Genomic DNA, 20,002 nt, shown 5'->3' with positions numbered 1-20,002 from the left:
TATGTGTGTTTGTGACAAAAATAGTGATTCAGTATTAGTGTGCTCATGTAAGATTAAAATATTCTAAAGCACTACTGAAGATTATATAAAATTTTCTTTTTAAAAAATTGATTTTAGTTGAATTCGGTGTTTCGAAAAATTGTTGGTATGAATTCTGCAGTTAATGTAACTGTATATTATTTTAATAATGTCGAATTTAATAAAAGAACGATTGTAAACTTTGCGTTCGTTCATATGCATGTAGATATACGGACACACATTCAATTACTTGTGATTGCATGCATACTTGTGATGTGTGTGTAACTGTTTTCTTTTTTTATTTTTTTTTTTGGTTTTCTTAACAAATTTTATTTTGCGTAGTAAAATTTCTATGCAAAGCTATGAACATTAAGAAAAAAATATTTCAATGTTTTTTTTAAAGAATGAAATTGAAAATGTGAAAAATGCAGGGGCGAGCAATTTTGTTTTTATTTAAAAAAAAATATTTTTTTTTTTTTTGTTATTTTAAATATTTTCGATTGTATGAAAGTCTTTAATATTGGGTTTAAAAAAAAAAAAAAAGAAGTCTCTTTAGAAAATTAAAAAATTTTTAAATTTTTTTATTTGAGGTCAGTTTTGACAAAAAATAAATAAATAACAGAATATTTTGTAATATTATCATTGTTTTTGTGAGTGTTTTGTTTGTGTACGAGTATTGCAATAACGAACGCATAATATTGTCGTCGTTTGTCAGTCCACAAACATGTATGAACGTATATTTTGTTTGTATGAAACGAAGAATCTACTATTTTTTGAATAGTTTTTAGAGACATTCAATAAAAATGAAATCTCTGTGTTTAGTTTGAATTGTTAGACACATTTGCTAGTTTATAGTTTGAATTAACATTAGAAAGAGAAATTTAGTACATGTATGTAAATTGTGAGATTTTCTATTTCAAAAAAAAAATTTCGCATATGTAAAACTTGAAAATTCTTAAAATTCTTTATTAATTTCTTCATTAATTTGTATGCGTACGTAATAATTATAGTCTTAATATAGAGGTAACTTTCACATATCAAACATTCTCAATACATTTTGTATGAAATGACAAAAATTTGTTGTAATTAAAAGGTTTATGGTTGTGTGTCCATAAGTTTTGTTAGACAAGAAAAAATAGTACGCCATCTATCAAATACTAGTTTGATTTTATGAGATATTAAAATGACAGAAATTTAGACTTTCTGCTCGTTAAATTTGTTTTTTTTTTTTTTTGACAAACGTCATTTAAGTGTTGTTCCACAATAGTCACTGTTGTATTATTTGGATTTGTTAAAAATATTATGAGTGCTTATATTTTTCTGTGTCGTATCGCGGGTGCTTATATTTTTCTATGTTCTATATGATTTCTGAAAATTAAAAGTAGTTTAATAGTTGCGTTTAAGGTAGCGTTGATGTGTAAATGAAATTTGGAACCTAAAAATTAATTTGATCTAAATAGTGTTATTGTTTACTATTCTGTATTATAACAAGTAAAAACGTTTCAGTCGGTATAAACCGATTGAATTATACCCTGCACCTTTCGTTATTGTGTAGCAATTACTTGAACCTCTAAAATCATTCTATAGAAACTTCACGGACATGTCTGACCTATAATTGGACATCCGACTGCTAAGTTTCATGAATCTGACTTTATTATTTTTCCAAATATTAAGAATAAGCTTTTAGACTTGTATGGCATCTACTCGAACCTGTTAAGCAATTCCACCAAAACTTCAGAAATATATGTGACCTATAACTCAACATACAACTGCCAAGTTTCATGAATCTGACTTTATTATTTTTCCAAATATTTAAAATAAGCTTTTGGAGTTGTATGGCAAGTACCCGAACCTGTCAAGCAATTTCACTAAAACTTCACAAATATATCTGATCTATTATCGGACACACAACTGCCAAGTTTCATGAATCTGACTTTATTATTTTTGCAAATATGTAAAATAAGCTTTTGGAGTTTTATGGCAAGTACCTGAACCTGTCAAGCAATTCCATCAAAACTTCACAAGTATATCTGATCTATAATCGGACACACAACTGCCAAGTTTCATGAATCTGACTTTATTATTTTTCCAAATATTAAGAATAAGCTTTTAGACTTGCATGGGAGCTACTCGAATCTGTCAAGCAATCGCACCAAAACTTTAGAAATATGTCGGACCTATAATTGGACACACGACTGCCAAGTCTCATGAATTTGACTTTATTACTTTTCCAAATATTTAAAATAAGCTTTTAGACTTGTATGGGAGCTAGTCGAATCTGTCGAGCAATTCCACCAAAACTTCAGAAATATATTTGAGCCATAATTGGACACATGATTGCCAAGTTTCATGAATCTGACTTTATTATTTTTCCAAATATTTAAAATTAGCTTCTGGAGTTGTATGGCAGGTACCCGAACCTGTCAAGCGATTCCTCTAAAACTTCAGAAATATATTTGACCTATAATTGGACACAAGACTGCCAAGTTTCATGAATCTGACTTTATTATTTTGCCGAATATAAAAAATTTGCTGTTGAAGTTGTATGGCAGCCACCCGAACCGGTGCAGCTATCCCATTATAATTTTTAGAGCATGTGTAGAATATAATTGGACACATGTATACAAAATTTTATATTTATACCTTTATTAGTTTTTGAAATATTTAAAATAAACTCTTGGAGTTGTATGGCAGCTACCCGAACCCGTTGTCCGAATTAGTCCAATAACAATAGGGCTCGTCCTTGGCACAAAAGAAAAAACTTGTGAAAGTTTGGTGTCGATTGTATTATTCGTTTTTGAGTTATCGTGCGATCGGACGGACGGACGGACGGACGGACGGACGGACGGACGGACAGACGGACATGTCTAAATCGACTCAGAATTTTACGCTGAGCAAGAATATATATATATGTCCATACCGCAGATGACTCCTTCAAGTAGTTACAAACTCCATACCAAAGTTAATATACCCTTCACGAAGTGCAGGGTATAAAAATAGGCAATAAATTATTTGAAATTAAAAGTGAATATTAAATTGTCACAAAATAAAAGGAGAATGTGACAAATTTCTGAATTTTAATTGTTAAATTTTATTTTCATTTTCAAATGTTGGTGATATTGTAATAAAAATTATGTTCGAAATTTTTAAATTTTTTAATATACTAATGACTATAAAATGTTGCCAATTTTGGAATAATTAATTGACATTACTTTAATAAGGCATTATAGAGAATACTGAATAATATTTTTTTTTTTAAATGAGAATTTATTAAGTAGTTCTTAATAATAGAAATTTTATTTCTATAAAAATGAACAAAAAAAAAAATTTTGTTTTTGATATTTAAACACTTAAGGTTGAGTCCGAAATGCTAAAAAAAAATTTTAATTACAATCTTTTTTTTTTGTAATATTATAGCGACTTTATTGAAAAAAAAAAGAAGTTGACATTAAAAAAATAATCTATCAAATAATTATGCTTACAAATATGGTTTAAAAATATTTTTAATAATATTATACTCAAATATTTTGATTAAAATTTGTAAGTTAGCAAAAATGTCAAGTTCTAAAATTGAGCAGTTTAGTAAGTAGGCAAAAATAGCGGGAGTTTGCAAACATTTCTTGTGTCAATTCTGTGATACCTGTGCTAATTAATCATTCTGATTTGTTTTGTTTATCTGAAGTTGCCTTTATTAGAATTTTTGCTTTGCAGTAATTTTAACTATTTTCTTAAAGTGCTTATAATGCCTTTACTTCAAACTTATCAAAGTGTTTTATTGTCATTCTCTAACTGATATTCATGTCACTTCTTGGATTGTTTTTTCTTTTTTGAACATTGAATTATAAGTTGGTATGCATCTTTGTACGTATAATTTTCTATTCATATGTAACAAATTTCTCAAATAATTATACTCGTAAATCACCTATGTATAACTATAGTGATATATATCACTATTGTACTTGTACATATATGATATATATCACTAGCACTATAGTATTTGTGATATATATCATATATGTATAACCAGTGATATATATCACTATTGTACTTCTATATATATATGATATATATCACCAGCACTATTGTACTTGTGATATATATCATATATGTATAACTAGTGATAGTATATTCAATAGAATTCCATTTAAGTAAAATTTTCGCACATAAAAAATTCACAAATTATAGAATGAATAGAAAATTGAGCGCCTATAAATTGAACACTGAAACGATCTACAATGAAAAGTCGGAATATTTCGCGATACAAAGTATGTACATAATAATAATATATATGTACCTATAAATAAAAGCGTTAATTTTCTAATAACCAAAGTTAGATGTATAGCTTAGGTATACTTACAGAAAATTATATCGTATATAATTGAACATTCATAAAGAAAACAACTAAATAAAAATTTTTGTTTTGCACATAAAAATAATTTTAGGCACATAAAAAACACTGTAATCCAATGGATACCGTTTAAAAACTTTATAAGTGAACATTGTTATTTGACTGAAATTGACGACTTTTAAGATATGACTCGACCAACGAAACTATGTTGGTGGCGGCATCTATTAAAAACCAAATACATATTTATTGTAAAAAAAAAAAAACAAAATAAGAGAAAAAAAATTCTGGCATTTAAAGTATTGCACGCATGCAAAATTTATGCAAAAATATTTTAATATTTTTTCTCTCTTTTCTTTTTACTCTTTTTTATGAAGCATAACTGCGCTAACTTAACTGCATTTATTTTGTTATTTCCTCTCAAATTAGTTAGGTAGTTTTTGTTTTTTTTTTGTTTTTTTCCAACATTTTTACTTGCTCAGTTTTATTTTCTCTTTTTGTTTTTGTTATTGTATCTGTACACCTACTTAAACAGCATGCCTGCCTAGGTGAATGCAATTCAAATTCATCTCTATCACGATATAGAAGTCATGGACAACATTATGAAAGTAAAGAAAAATAAAAAATAAAAGTAAATTGACGACAAAATTCGTATATATAGAATTCAAGAGATCACAAAAAATTCATGGATCGGTTAAAAATATTATGCGCGGGTGCTTATATTTTTCTATATGCAACTTATAAAGTCATTCATAGTGTTGCAGCAGATATGAATTTTTTTTTCGTAATATTTTTTTCTTATACTCGTAAATGTGTTTAGTGCTATTTTTTCTCGCATTTTTTTAATTTTCTATTTTGTAGGTTGATTGAATTGAATATATTTTTTTTGTTTTATAATAAAAGCATTTTGAATCGAGAAACTATATGCGGTGGCGGCTTAAGATCATAAAATAACAAGCAGATTAGTTTTGTTTAGTAAGCTAATAACCTATGGGGTCAGTTTATTATTATTGGAATATATTGTGACAACAATTGACTATATGACGACAGCAGTTTATAGCAGCAAAAAAAAATTCACATGTATATATATATATATATATACATATGAGTATATATACACATGTTATATATATATTATATTTTTTTTTATTGTTTATGTTGGAACAAAGGAAACCAATTTATCAAAAATTATTATATGTGTACCTATACAGTAGATATCCGTAAATTGTACATAACCGAAAAAAAAACAAGAAAATAAATTGAATTTGTTGTATTAAATATAATATAAAAATATCAAAAAGTCGGCAACATGATTTTACTAAAAATCATCGAGAAGCAAAGATAGGCTAATTTGAATTGCCGCTAGACCTATAAAAAGTGGGGTATTTCAACCCAATCTAAAACCCACTTTTTGAAACTAGTCAATCTATTGACCAATAGTTTTCATCTATCATATTTTTGTGTCTACATTCCGTGAAAAAAGGGTCGGGTAAGGTTTTTTAGTGCTTTAGATTAATTCGAGAGTACTCGTTCTATTATAACACTCTCCTCTATCAGACGGTAATCCTCAATATTTACATGCTGCTTCAAATGTGCTACATGTTTCATAGCATTTTTCCTTATATAATCACTTACTTCGAAGACACCCAATTTCTTATCTCACTATTGCGTCCATACACCATATGGCCACCAACTATATTACAAAGCATCTTGTTTTGAAAAATTTGGTTTTATATGTTTTAGCGGCTTAGAACAATCTCATAGCCGTACATCATATATATATATGCCCATATAGGCTTTATTATTTGGTTATATATTAACATTTTGTTGTACGTTGACAATTTGGAATCACGTCTTAGGAGCCTTTTTTTATATTTTCTAGTTTTCTTTATATTTTTGTTTTCTTAATCTTGACATCCAAAGTCATTCCATTCTAAATTTTTATTTGTGAAATTTAAATGTATAAAGATTTAGTTTGTTATTTAATGAAAAGAATTAATTATAATAAAAAATAAATCATAACAATCGGGAAATTTTAATAGAGTAATTGAGCGAAATATTACGATTGAGAAAATTTTTTTCTTCGGAATTTTACAATTAATATTTTTTAATTGTTCTACCTTTAAATTCTACATAAAATCTAATTTCTATATAGTACATGAATAATTTGAATAAAATTAAGAAAATTAAGAATATTCGAATTTGGTCTCATGCGTTAATTTCAATTCAAGACATTTGAAATGCATAGAATTCCCGACATTGTTGAATTCTGAGAATAATTATTGATATTTCACTTGTTCCCATTCAATTTAAATCTTAAGCTTGTGTTGGCACTGAAAATGGCCTTTTTTTTAATTTTCCGTTTTATTACCGTCATTTTCCTTTAACTTCCATTTATTCTATATTCTTGCTTAAAAAAACTTTATAGGTCAAATTATTTCCATTTTTTATGTATAAGGAACGAATTTTTTTTTACAAGCTTAATTTATTTAAAATTTTATTTAATTTCGGTCGGGGTTTTTTTGGTTTTGCTTTATATTCAAAAAAATATTTTCAATTGAAAATTATAATTATATTGCTCCTTTTTTCCCATTAGAATACCAACGTTATTAAAGTAAGAATCGTATGGTCACTTAGGATTTAATATTTTGTATATATTATAGAAAATGTTTGGTTTTAATATGAAAATTTAACTAGACCATGCAGGAGGGTTTCTATATAGAAGACAAGAGTATAAAATAAAAAATTGAGCTCTTTTTTTGTGTGAATAAATACCTTTAGTGTGGTGTACTAAATTGCAAAAGATTCCAAATGTTATGGTTTTTGGGTAATGTAGAAATTGTAAGTGTATATTTTTTTGTACACCTCATTTGATTTAGATTTACATATTTTATAGATATGTATACAGGGTATTTCACATAAGATGGCAAATAATGCTTTGATAAATTTCCAGCAAAAAATTGTGTAGGGGGTGGTAGGGAGGGGGGGGGGTATAAATGTGCTTATTTTTAGGCAACAGCCTCTTGAAAAAAAGGTACGAGATTTTTCCTGCATTTATGAGCATTTATTTATTGCTCATAACTTCGGAACCATGCAATATAGAGTAACCATTAGGTTACTCTATATTGCTTGTTTTACCATTAGAAGAAACACCCTGTATATGTGGAATTATTCTATTTCAAGAAAATAAAAATTTGATTTCATTTTCAATTTTAATTCGAAAAATATTTTTTGGGAAATGGAATATTTTTATGCTCTCAGGATAGTTTGAAAACTAAGATAAAAAGTTTTTGATTTTATATATGTACATACAAACATACATACATATTATTTCCGAATACGAAGTGAGTATTAATAAAATTACACATTTGAAAAATAAATGTTATACTTAATTTGCTTTTTCCCTTATAAAAATGATGCCATTTAAATTTTGTTTTTAATCTAACCAAATGCTTTATATAGAATTTATAAAATTTTTGAATTTTAATTGTGTCCTTTTGTTTTTTATCTTCATTTTGAGAATTTCAGTCTTTGCAAAATAAAATTCTAAAAATGTGGTTAATTAGAAATTAAATAAAAAGTTATTTTTATTATTTCAGTGTTTCGAAAGGATTTTTTTTGTTGTATAGCAGTAATAGTCATAGTGTTGTGAACGGTGTTTGATGTTGATAATAGTAAAAATTTAGTATTCAAAAATTTTATATTTTTCGTCTTATACTCTTGTATATGTGTTTAATTTTATATGTTTAGAGCAATGTTATTATTGAATTTTAAGGATATAAGAATCTAGAATGTATCAGAATTAAAATGTGACTTTAAAATTTTCGAATTTGTTATTTTTTATATAGATTTAAATCACAAATTTTGTAAAATCTTATGACTATTAAGAAAATTTTTTAATGTTTGAATGCAATTTAATTCAAAGATATCATTTTAATGTGGAAGAAATTTAATTTGAATCGTATACAATGATCAAATTTTATGTGAAAAGTTTCACTCATATTCTATTAGTCGCATTACTTAACAGGTTGTTATTTAAAAATCTTGTAATTTTTTGAATAAAAACCAATTTCGTAATTCGAAATTTTATTTTAAAATACAAAATTCTTTTTAATAATATCCTATTACTCCCAAGTGACTAACAGAATATGGGTGTTTAATAAAATCACGATTGTATATAATCACAAAATATAGATGGTGATTGTATAAGAATATCACAATTAGCTGCTGATGCCTGGCATAGAAGTTCAAAAATATTCTTAATATGTATTCTGTTCCTTTCGGAGCAATATTACTCTTAGAGAATATTTTGTATACGAATACCAAAGAGTTGTTACGATTAACTCTATCCTTTTACGTTTACGAAATGATAAAAAATTTTGTTGTTTGATTTTAAAAGAAATTGGTTTCCATATATAAGTTTCTTATTTTTTTCGGAAGCGTTGCTTTTTTTTTCTAATTATTATTAGTATGCAGAATATCATTACTTACTGTTTAGCAAAAATTTATATTATTTTCTCTATTTCGATTTAAATGATAACCAAATTAAATTATTTCCATACAATTTATAATATTGAATTTAATTCTTGTCACGATTTCGAAACTTATTAATTTTTCTAGAACGAACATAAAATCTGTGTGTAAGAGCAATAAGAAAATTATTTTTTTTTTTATGACTTTCATACATTTGCATTCGGTATAAAAATTATTATCAATTTTATATTTGAATTTTAAATGGACCCCGCTATACAAGCAACATAAAATGATACTACTTATACATATATATATATATATATTTTGTATATTGTCTTCCTCATTCAAATTTAATTTATTCTTCAATTACAATTTTACATTCAAGGTGTATTCAACTGTCTTAGCATTTACAAGTTACAAAAGACAAAAAAAAAAATGGGAAAAAAACTCACAAAAAAATACAACCAATTTTTTATTTTAAATTTAATTCTATACGCATTTATTCATAAAAAAAAAAAATTGTTATACGGTCGCTTTTAAATAAAAAGTGTATAAATATAATAAAAATAATAATAATAAAAAAAAATTAAATCAAAACCTTTAATTTTCAAATGAAATAAAAAAAAAAATGTTTTTTTTTGTGTCCCGGATTTTCATAATGGAAATTGTCCTCTCCTCGCAAAATCTTTATAGTTATAGATACCCGATTACAATCAAGATGCGAATTTGTTTTGTATAATAAAAACGCAAAAACAAAGGTAGAAAAATGCACACAATTCAAAATTACACACAATCGATCAAAAGGAAACAGATAAAATCTGCATATCAACACTATTTATAACCTGCAGATGACTGAGTATGATACGCTCTCACTATATAAATGTAAATAATATGTGATTTCTCTTCTCTCTATATATACCAGTTCACAAATTTTTATCATTGATTTGTGCTCACTTTTCAACAAGAAATGTAAAAGACAAACAACAACAAAAAAAAAAAATTATCCTTGCTTATTTTTTTTTTAATTTTGAATTTTATTGTTTTCATTTGATACTGACTCGGATACGATATAACCTTTTTAATGTAGAATCGAATTTATATATATATTTTAGATGTCGTTATATGTTAAGATTTTGTTGAGGCAACATTTTGTCATTCTTTGTCAAAGATATTACATATATTTTTCAATCAATCCCTAGTATTCATCAATATTAAGATTATAGATGGGTGTTTTGTGTTTTTCTTTGTTTTTGATTATTTCGCGTAACAATTTATTTGTTTTATAAGAGAATAACCGCCGCCACCATCATGAATGTAATTTTATATTATTATACAATTTTGTATATATAATTATATTGTATATATATATATATATATTATTATGTAAATATTACAATTATGCCTTTCTATATATGAATATTATTTAAAAAAAAAATAATAAAGGTTTAATGAAATTAAATAGAACAAAATTCAATATAACAATTTTGTTATACGTATAACATTAAAATGTGTAAATTTTATGAAGTTGTTATGTTCTGTTCGATGTAGTAGGTCTATATGAATTTACGTTTAAATTGTTTCAATATTTTTGTGTACCTTAAAATAAATAATTGTGTAAAATGATCTCAGTAAAAGTTAGAAGACTATGTGAATTTGCTTATAATTGAAATTTCAAAATTTAATCAATTGAAAATACTGTAAGAGATGCAAATCAAATTAATTCTATATAAAATTTCCAAATTTTCAAAGTGTTTTCCAATATTTTCTTAGGCTTTGCCCATCAAATGATAATCTTCATTTCTTGAAACGACTTCTTCATTTCTTGAACTTATTTTTGTTTTATTAATTGCAAACCAATTGAATTCGTAATTAGGCTTACAATTTAGGGAAAAAAAATTGTAAAATAATTTCAACTGAAAAATATTCGAACACTCTGTAAGATTAGTGATTATACGAGTAGTTACTTAAATTTATGAACAAATTAATTAATTAATCAAATTTATTTTACAATTTATAATAAGGTTCTTTCATTAGGCACAAAAATTCAATTCAATTTCAATCATTTAATTTTGGAAGAAAATATATTCAAAAACGGCCACCCTGTTTGTACTTCCAATGATAATTTTTTTTTTTTTGAATTACAAGAATTCGTGGCCAATATCAATTGAAATTACAAAATATTAAATAGCTGCGATGAAATACATAAAAATAATAAATAATATTTCAGAAAATAATTAATTTTTAATAATTTAACTATAGATGAATTTTGTTTAAGGGGGAAAAGAAAAAAAATTATTCAAACAGCAAATCAACTCCCATAAAATCAATTCTGAATAAATGAAATTTAAAAATTAAAAAACAAAAAAAAAAAACAGCCGACCAACTGTAATACAAAAAGGCGACATTTTTGATAATAACAACCTGTTGTAAATAAATTTACATTCAAAAGTCATTTAAAACAACAATTTCTCTTCTATCTATATGTAGAAACTACGACCACCAATATGAAAGCATAAAGTAACAACAACAACAACAGCAATTTGTGTGTACAACACACAATAATTATTATGAATGAAATTAAAAATAATTGAAGGTGAAAATTTATATATATATATATATATATATATATAATATGTAAATATATATATATTGAGATAAACATGTGTATGTGTAATATGCGCATATCTATATTAAAGGTACCTACATTTAATATTTTTTTTTGCTCTATATTATAAAGGAAATTGTCGCGCAATCAGTCAATCAATTTTGCGCGTTGACATTTTCATAATATAATATGTAAATATAAAATATGAAAATACTATATTTATCTATCATATACACATTAATCATCTACATACAAATAATATATATATACATACATGGTAACATTAACAGTGTAATCATGTGTTAAAACGTATGTTGTACATTATACGCACATTATTTTAATAAAGTTGATGCAAAAATTATCAAATTATCGAGATCATTTATCAATTTTTTTTTTTATTTTCGTCTTTTTCTTTTTTTTTTTTAATTTTGACATTAAATCGCTTTTCTTTCATCTCTTATAATAAATAGAATAAAATTACATGAAAATATTACAGAAAAAAAAAAAATTAGAGCAGTAAATTTTTTTTTTTTTTTTGTTTTTTATGCTAAGACAAAGAGATATTAGCATAATATTAAAGATACCTACATGATAGTGTTATGCAATAAGAATGCGTATAAGTATTATGTACCTATACTTACATATTACACATTCATATGTGTGTATAATTGAGTAGAAAATTTCAAAGAATTTTGAATAAATGAAAAAACATTTTGTAAATTATTTGGACACTTATATTCGGTTATATTTCCCTGTTCAGGAGATAGATCATATAGGCGATTCTATAGGAAAGCTAGAATTTGTGACTCAAATGAAAATGAAATGGGCACATAAATGTACAAGTAAAAGTACGATTTCAAACTCTACAGCACAGCTACAATTTATGACTCAATAATGGAAGTCACAATTTTTAGCTCTTTTACAATATGAAGATGAAATGGATTTGGGAAAGGAGAAGGTATACACGTAGACGAAAGATCTGAAATTTTGATTTTATTTATTTGGATTTTTCAATTTTAAAATTTCGATTCTTAATTCGAAAACGAAGCTTTGAAATTCGTAATTCGAAAACGAGATAAAAAATGCCGTTTGGTTTTCGGTTGAAAACTTGGGATGATTTGATTTTAAATGACGTCATTGATTTATATTATTATATTGTGGGTGTTGTACTTCTTCATTTTTATCAAACAAAATAAAAATAAGGTATACGCCTATATATATGCAATTTTATTTTTTTTTTGTGTACATGTAAATCTTAACCCTGATTTTAGATTTATATCTGGATTGCGTTTTTAAAATTGGCAAATAAAACGAAAAGGCAAGTAAAACAAATAATGTATGGACAGAAAAATGTATGAATTTACGACAAATAAGAATTTTTAGAGTATATCAGAGCAAAATAATTTATTTTGCAAATTTATTTCTTAAATTTCGTAGCTATCATACAAAAAATTAATGGCAAATAATGAAACTCAATAAAATTTTTTTCGATTTTCATATCAAAATTGGGTAAATTTTCGATCTTTAAAATTTTACGGATTTCTGAAAAATTTATTGCTTTTTAAAATTTGACTTTGATTCGAGTCTTCTTATTTTAGTTTTCTCTGGATTTTAATGATTTTCTTCTAAATTCAAAGAAATAAAATTGATTACAATTTCAATATTTTGCATATTTCAAAGTCAAAATTGGCATATTTCAAAAATTTGATATAAAAAGTCGAATACAGGTGTACAAATTACTTGAAATCTATCTCTACACAACAAACAAATATTAAAATAATGTGATCGATATTTCCACTTAAAAAATACACCGAGAGCATAAGATTTTGTTTGCACTCTGTTAGAAGAAAAAAAAAGCCGCCGCGTAAGATCTAGTAAAAAAATAAAAATTAAATTTTTTAATTCTCGTATGATTCAGCGTATGCAAATTAGTAACATAAATAATAAAAAAAAAAAACAAAATGAATAAACAAAAGAAAATCGAATTGATTGCATTTCTTTCCTATATGAAATTTGCAAGTTGCAAAATAAAACAACAACGATAACATCATAAACAAAAATAAATGGGTGTGTGTGCACTTTTAATAGTCTTAAATGATTGCCATATATGGAAAAGTTTAAAGTTTTATTTTTTTTTTCTAAATCTTAGTATTTTTAATATACTAACTAAAATTTATATTAATATAGAATTAAAATTTAATTGAATTTTATTAAAAACTGCAATAAAGTTTTTTCAACCTATATCCAGTCCCCTGACAAACTACAGTACAGCAGCCACATCAAGCCGCGAGATCTTCCATGGAGCCACAAAGCCCTCCCGAAGCACTTCAGTATGTGACTGCGAGGCAACGCCTTTCGTCACGTTTTCTTTCAGGCACAAACGGCAGACCCCGTCCTCCCATTCTTTTCAGATAAATCATTGAGAGGCAGTGTCCAATGAGGACATCAACCAATAGTCTCAAATCTTGACGATCAAGCATGGCGAGCTTTCGTCCTCCCAGTCCCACAAGGAGACAGAAATTTCTTAGAATGCGAAAGGCCCGGGTAGCTGTTCCAATTTTCAACTCTAGCCTGCTTCTCCCAGTCATTCAGAGCACACAGCACCGTTGTCCTTTGCACCCCGAAGTATGGCTCCGGCCCCTGGCGAGTTCATCAGCTATTTCATTCCGTCTATACAGCAGTGTCCAGGCATTGTTGATCCTAATCAGTTCTGTAGTTTTCCATGTGTTCTAATTACAACATAAGTCTTAGTTAAACAGGGATAGATAGTAAAATGTTGTTAGGCAGAAGATTACATGGGAGCAATAAATTTTTTAAAAAATTAAGAGTGATTCCGAATAAATTTAAGGTCAATTAAAGTATTCGGAATACAAAATTTAGTAATCTCTGCTTTTTCGAGTTTTCGTACCTCTAGTGCTATTAAGATTGCAATATACATATATTTCACAATAATTTTTTTATTATTAAATTTTCTTCATAATTTTGGAATATGCTCATTGAATTCCATTAATATTTTATATTATAAGCAAATAATACTCGTATTCCATAGAGATTCACAAAATACATTAAACAATTTTCAAACAGAAGTGTTTAATTCTAAATGTCATCAATATATTATTATGTACGTGTTTCTAATGGATCTCTCTTTGTAAATACAACGTATAAGAATTACTCGTTCACTTTTATAATTTTAAGTAAATTAAAATGTTTTTAGGATAACAAAAAAAAGAAAGAATGATGTAGGGTTTGTTAAAAGTTTATTGTTTTATGCAAAAATTTAAAACGCTAATCAAATTCCCATCGATCACTAGAAGTGTTATCGTAAGAACTTTATTGATAGATTGTTAAATTCTAAGGGAATCGAATGGGGCAAGAGGACAGATACCCTGGACCACTGCGACCATTCGCGACTTATTGTATTCTCCCAGCCTTCTCATCTATTCCCAAACGCTCCAAGACAAAACCTTGTCCAAGACAATTGCGACGCCGGACAGTCAGAATGGGGCAGTCACAAGTTAGGTGAACCACCACAGAATCTGCACAAGGACGCGTCCAACTTTTCCAGCTTATGCATCTTACAAGGGCAGTGCCCAATAAAGAAATTCTCAATAGTACGAACCCGTAATATTCTGAATATTCCATAAATTTATAATTGGTTTAGCATTAAAATATTTTCAATTATAGATCTAGTTTATATTTTGAAATTAATTTAATAAAATTATGTGTATGAAAAAATCTTCTTTTTCACCTTAACCTCCTTTTTTTCTGTTTTTAATTATAAAAAAAAAAATATTCAGAAATATTCAATTTATTTGTAATTTTTAATATTTTTATTTAAAATATAAAAAATTAGAATTTTTTTTTAACTTACTTTGCTTTTATTATTTTGCTTCCATGCCATCAGTTGTTTCAATACAATGTTTCTATACATTTGTCATTTCTTCATTATTGTATTCGTTTTTTTTTTTTTGTCACTTAATTATTATTTTATGCCGGAAGGTGACACCACATATTATCTGTGATTGTTGATAGTATATTCGGTTCTATGCTGCTGTTTGACTGTCTGGTATAATTGCTCCTGGTATATGTAATCTCGCTTAGGTGAAAAGAAAAACTACTAATCTATGTTTTTGAGTTAAATATGCTTTTTTTTTTGCCGATTGTAGTTAGTGGTAATGACTGCAAGCAAAGAATAAAGAAAAAAATTAAATTAAAAAAAATAAATCTTGTTTATCAAAGTGTGAATTTGTTTAAAAAATCAACAAAACAAGCTTAGGCGACAAGTGCAGTAAAACCAAAAAAAAATCTCGTATTTATATATAAAAAAAAATTTTAATTACAAGTTATTAAATTGATGATAAATTATAGAATTTGTTGCACTTCTCCCTTCCCTACAAGCAAAGTTTTAGATCGATTAGATTGCAAAAAAAAAATCTGATGTGGTCAGCACATAACCGACCGCATTGTCTATTGTCTAGTTAAGTGAAAGTGTTACGGAATATTATAAAAATGTCTGTTAAATACTTCTTTCCAATTTTTCGGGCATTAGTAAGCTTATAGTTAACATACCGAGAAAAATGTAAATTTGACTCTTAGTAGAGTTTTGCTTTGTGCTACCCGAATTCCCTGAAATGCTCGCCAGTTATGTTCGGTAACAACCAGAACTCAAATATCAAATTTCAAGAAATTCCATCAATTCGTTCCGTAGATATGGTGAAAAATGTAAAATCGCCCCGCAAATCAGTTTTCGAGCCCTGATCTTTCTAAAAAATTTATATGTTCATTATTTTAATCAATCCGTTCGGTTGATCAATTCGTGCCATGGTGGAAACAAACTTACATATAAAATTTCATCAAAATCGGTTCAGCCGAACTTGAGATACACGCGTGCACACACAGAGCGACAGACCACCGAAAGCTCGATATGCAAAATTTGTTGCCATCACATAACCTACCTATTGTATACATAATACGGTCGGTAAAAAAAAAAATAGCAAAATATTCATTAATCGAATAATTTAATTGGATACAGGTGTAATAAATTATTAAATTATTTTTTTAATTTTTATGTTTTGTGTTTTTTCTCTTGGTTTTTTATTTATTTTGTCACATTTTAGAGGTGTTAAGGCATTTTATTAATTGTCCTAATCAAAATTGTTTTTTTTGTCTTAAGTAATACGGTCTTTACATAATTGGAATAAAAGATTATAGATTTGTAACACATATAGGAAAAATTCATTTGAAATTCATGAATTAGAAGATTAGTTTAGCGTTTTTATTATTTTTTTGTTGGCTCTTGTGTTGTGTGTTTTTACATCTTCTTTACCTATCCGGTGGAATGTCAATTATGTTGGCATAAATACACGGGATACCATTAATAAAGTGCTGATATAAATATTCATGTTTTGTAAATTGGAATGCTATATCAATGCCAATTGTATTTAAAAAAAAAGTGAGAAAAAGCAAAAAACCGAAACATTTATAGATTTTTTTTTCTTGAAATTCTTTATACCTCTGTGAATTGGTTTTGTGTACATAGTTGAATTTAAAATGCATAATATAATAAATAGTAAGTGATTCGATGGTGTTAGAATCAGACTAGAATATTAAAAATTCATCAAGTTTTATTAACATATACATACACTTATATGTAATTTACGTGGATTAGTTTATCGTATCTCAGTATATGCATATAGCATGTGAAATCGAAAGTATGTGGACATCTGTAGATTAGATCTATATTAATTATATAATCTATACTTAGATATTTACAAAATATACATATGTATTCTAATAAAATAACATAATGTAAATTTGAAAAAATCTTCTTAATTACATATCGTAAATCGTGAGCCTTTTTTTTTTGCTATAATAAAAATTTAATTGAATATTTCTAAAATAATGCTTGGTATTGTAATGAAAAAAATATTAAAAAATTGTAAAAAAATCCTCTGTAAGCCTCTACAATGCTTTGTTATTGTTACGTGACCTTTAGCAGGTGATTGCATAGAACTAACATCACGATGGAGCTTTATTTAAAATTCATCAAGCACAATGACCCCTACAAGTCATAATGTCCTCGAAGCCTCATTAAAATTTATTTTTCTCTTCCTTTTTCCATATCACTTTGCAATATGTGCAGGATGACTGTGTGCCGGGTTTCCGGTCACAGCGGGATACGGGGTAATGAGATGGCAGATCGCCTCCGAGCTAGGAGCGTATCTTGACGTCATAGATGGTGAGTGCAGGAGGAGGAACGGGGTCTTGTGGGCAAAGGCTCACACGTGTAGGGTGACCAAAACAATATGGCCTATCAGGGACAAAAGGAGAACGAGGATACTGTTGAAGTATGGTAGGGCTGATCTCAGCACACTGGTTGGGGGCTCTGACGGGGTATCGTCTTCTGGGGAAAATGGGCAGGAGGTTTGGGTCGCTACGACGGATGTATGTCGCGAATGTCGGCATGTGGCGGAGGTGGAGGATGTAGAGCATGTCCTCTGTGCCTGTCCGTTTTTGATATGGAAGAGAAGACGTATCTTGGTTGCTTATTTTTACGATGGCCTGGGGAACTTTTTCGGGGTGTCTCTTGCGCGGCTTTTAGACTTCGCCAGGGAGGTTGGCTGGTTTGGATAGGGGGTTTGGTGGGTCGGATTGCATGGAGGTTGTTGCGTGTTGGTTTTCGGGGGTGGCCGATAGACCTTTTCTGTTGGCCCAGTGCATGGGCTTCGCGTGTGTACGAGTAGAGCCCCCCTCTCTAACTACTACTACTACTACTTTTTTCATAAATATTGTTTTTTGATTTCGGAATACTTCAACTCGCAATACTAGTATAAAAAAATTATTTTATTTAATAAATTCTTAAGCATATTTGCATTTTACAATAAATTATTTTCTTAAAATGTCAATTAAAAATAAAAATATTGATTAAATTTTTAAATATTTTGAATTCCATTCTTAGAAATTATTCAAAACCTTTACGAATTTAAACATATTTTTGAGATTATTTTGCATTTAACTAAAAAAAGAATCATAAAATATTTTTAATCGTGATTTTTTTTTTTTACCCATTATTAAATTATTGAATTTGCCGCACAAACTAACCCGAAAGTGTTAAATAATTGAAATTCTTCAATAATTACTGTATGCCTTTCAGTCCTTCTGTTTAATATGTAAACAGAAAAATTTTTATATGTATAGTATAAGAACTAGTAAGTGAAATAATTTCTTTAATATCACCTGTTTACCTTCCCACAATGTAATTTTGGGTTTTGTTTTTTTGCATATTTTTAATAAGAGCTCAAAATCAAAATGTTGAAAAGCCACGAATTACGTTACATTTTTAAATTACAATTTATTCTAATCGCACAAAAAATGAACATAAAAATCTTTTAAAATCTAAAAACAAAGAAAAAACCATCCGATTCGATTTTCCAAGAGAAATCTCTATTGTGTATGTGCACTTTATTATAATAATGAAAAGCGCGTGGTTATGAAAATTGAACATGCTGCTAAAGTAAACGTTAATGCTGGGAAATTGAAAACAATCTCAATAATTTGTTCATAAAATTCAAATTATCTCATTTTAGGCATCTTATATACATCTGAAAGAATTTTAAAGAGATTTTTTTTTTGTGTGAACAAGCAAGGAAAAGCAAAAAAACAGAAAAGTTTTTTTCTTTTCCAAGTACCGTGAAATCATTTATTCGGGATTGAATCTAAAATGAAAAAAAGCAAAAAAAAAAAAAATCATTTATTTTGGTTTGTTTTTGCTTCTGGTCATTCAAATTAGCTACTGGTTATTTAAAAATTTCAATCTAATATTCAAGATGAAAAAGAAAATGTAAAATGAATGTGTGTTTCAATTGAATTTTTTGTTTTTTTGCAAAATGTATATATACAAACTCATTTATTACCTACTTAATATTTAATTGCAGAGTTGTTAATTGAACTTTTATATTGGTCGGCAAAAATTATGTTGATAAAATATGTTCTTGGCAATATTATTTGAGTTGTTCTTAGCGAACCCCTTGAGCGTTTCATACTTCCCATATAATGACTACGTTATTACTAAGCCCGTCTTTTAAACAAAATTCTTTTCAAAAATAAAGCCGATGGACTATACATTTTCCGCTTTATCCATTAGGTATAGCTATTATAAAATATAATAGCCAGCGAGTATAGCAATTAATAATATCAATTCCAGTCAATGGAGTGCAATCAATTCTCATCTTATTCCTCGTTTTTCGAAAAAAAAAATGTTGGTTTTGAAAGCTGTTAAGTTACAGTTCTTTCATCTTATTTTAAATTTGCAAACAAAATTTTGGTTGAAATTTTCACACAGTTGGCCGTTTTTTTTTGGTCAAATTGTATGAATAACACCTCTGGTTATTACTTATACATATACAATACATGTATAAATACTTTTAATCGAAATTGATTATTAATAAATCCCAAAAAAGGTAAAAACAAAAAAAAAAAATAAAGAAAAGAACGAAATACAAAATTTACATCAAAAGAGAGCGAAAATTTATACACATGCTGACACACATTATGTGTATATC

General features: G+C 27.2%; 1 long non-coding RNA gene across 1 annotated transcript in view; it reads right to left on the bottom strand.

The window, feature by feature from the left end:
• The window catches only part of LOC129614212 (uncharacterized), a 149,396-nt gene that overhangs the window by 34,086 nt on the left and 95,308 nt on the right, over positions 1–20,002 (bottom strand). Inside the window, exon 5 of the long non-coding RNA XR_008697365.1 lies at positions 15,313–15,620. This is a non-coding gene — a long non-coding RNA (uncharacterized LOC129614212). The remainder of the gene's footprint in view (positions 1–15,312; positions 15,621–20,002) is intronic.

This window comes from Condylostylus longicornis, unplaced genomic scaffold (assembly GCF_029603195.1).
Source record: "Condylostylus longicornis isolate FDR11 unplaced genomic scaffold, ASM2960319v2 ptg000106l, whole genome shotgun sequence".
Classification (NCBI taxonomy): domain Eukaryota; kingdom Metazoa; phylum Arthropoda; class Insecta; order Diptera; family Dolichopodidae; genus Condylostylus; species Condylostylus longicornis.
The sequence above is the reverse complement of the archived record's forward strand: the minus strand, read 5'-3'. Positions and strand labels throughout refer to the sequence as shown.